General features: G+C 50.4%; 1 long non-coding RNA gene across 1 annotated transcript; it reads right to left on the bottom strand.

Annotated features, from left to right (window-relative positions):
* Window positions 1-353: 353 nt before the first annotated feature.
* Window positions 354-1,185, bottom strand: LOC118004467. Its single transcript, XR_004677587.1, has 2 exons — window positions 907-1,185; window positions 354-780 (listed from the first exon to the last, which is right to left on the bottom strand). It is a non-coding gene; the product is annotated as an uncharacterized LOC118004467 (long non-coding RNA).
* Between the last annotated feature and the right edge of the window lie 332 nt (window positions 1,186-1,517).

Below are 1,517 nucleotides of genomic sequence, written 5' to 3'. Positions count from 1 at the left end.
CTTCAGTGGAATTGTGTAGATAACCTAAGCGTGAGTTTCCTTGCCCTTATCATTTTATTTCAGTGACAAGTTCTAGCTGATTTCTCTTTTTTCTTTTATTAAGGTTTTTATTTTTAAGGAATCTCTACACTCAAGTGGGACTTGAACTCATGACCCCGGGATCAAGAGTCCCATGCTCCACTGGTTGAGCCAGACAGGCACTCCTCATCTCTCTTTCTCTCTCCTTGGCACCCCCCCACCCCCTTTCCAGGTTTAGTAACTTTATTGAAGTTAAGGCAGGCCCTGGATAGTAGCAGTTGACAGAATCTCTCATGTGAAAATCCAGATTTATAAAACAATCTGAGGAATGGTAATTCAATTAAAAAGGTTTACCAAATTCTTTTAAATAGCAAGCTATTCTAGTGTAGCCTACAGTATTGTTTTAACTGATAAGAAAGTGCAACTTTTCAGACCACAACTAAACATTGTAGCAACAAAAACCATTTTTTTCTCCTTAACGTTTAAAGAAGAAACAAGGTAACACATTAAGAGAGAATACACAGGACGAGCCAATCTCATATCCCACCACGTCTCCAGTCCATTCTTTCTTCTACTTTCCACCGCTTCCGTTGTTATTAGTTACTTCAAACTTTAAGGTCAATGGGAAAAAAGACGCCAACACTTTGCCTTTTTCCTTCTCACATATAGTTGCGGGAGGATCGGCTCGGGGTTGTACGATTTAACAAAAAGCGCTTTCAACAACTGTCCAGGTTCGAACTTCCAGATGCTGTCTTCCCTGGCCTGGAAAAAGCGGGGAAAATTGAGGTTGGCCACTTTCACGGCCGGTTATCCCGTGGTGCTCTGGGTGCGTTTTTGCATCTCATACAGTGGGTGGAAGTGAGAACCAAGGAACGGGGACCTTCATACCGTGTAGAGTTCCTCAAAGCCCTCAGTTTAAATCAGGGAAAACGAAAGTCTTGTGGGGAACGGGAATGGGCGGGTTGGGCACAAGTTAAAGAACAAGAACATTCCCAGGTACAGAGTTTAACAGCAGAGGGCACAATACCCACTGCCCATAGCCAGCGGCTGGCTGCAAGGAGGGGCATATGGTAAGGAACTCTGGGGCTTGTGGTTCGCCATGTTTTCCTCGGGCATGTTTGTCCCGCAATAGAACTGCAACTCCCAGCGTGCACCGCGCGCCTCCCTCTTCTCCGCCGGCGCCTCTCTCTTCTCAGCCGGCCCCTCTCCCAAGGCCGGCGCAGGAACCTCCCGGGAAACTGCCCCCCTCCCCCGCCCCGCCCCGCCCCGCCCTCGTACGCACGCGTCACGTTTGTTTACCCTGAAGCCCCGCCTCCCCTCCATCCTCCAGCTCTCTCCACTCTTCCCGGGAATGCCGTCATGCTAACGATGCATATTCATGAGGCCCTCGAGGCTCTCCCGCCCTGCCCGCCTCCCGCCTCCCCGCTCCAGGCGCGTGATTAATATTCAATGAGCCCGGCTACGCGGCCGGTTCGCCGCGGCGAGGTGGGGCGGGGGGG

Source organism: Mirounga leonina, unplaced genomic scaffold, assembly GCF_011800145.1.
Source record: "Mirounga leonina isolate KUSES-001 unplaced genomic scaffold, KU_Mleo_1.0 Mir_93, whole genome shotgun sequence".
Classification (NCBI taxonomy): domain Eukaryota; kingdom Metazoa; phylum Chordata; class Mammalia; order Carnivora; family Phocidae; genus Mirounga; species Mirounga leonina.
The sequence above is the reverse complement of the archived record's forward strand: the minus strand, read 5'-3'. Positions and strand labels throughout refer to the sequence as shown.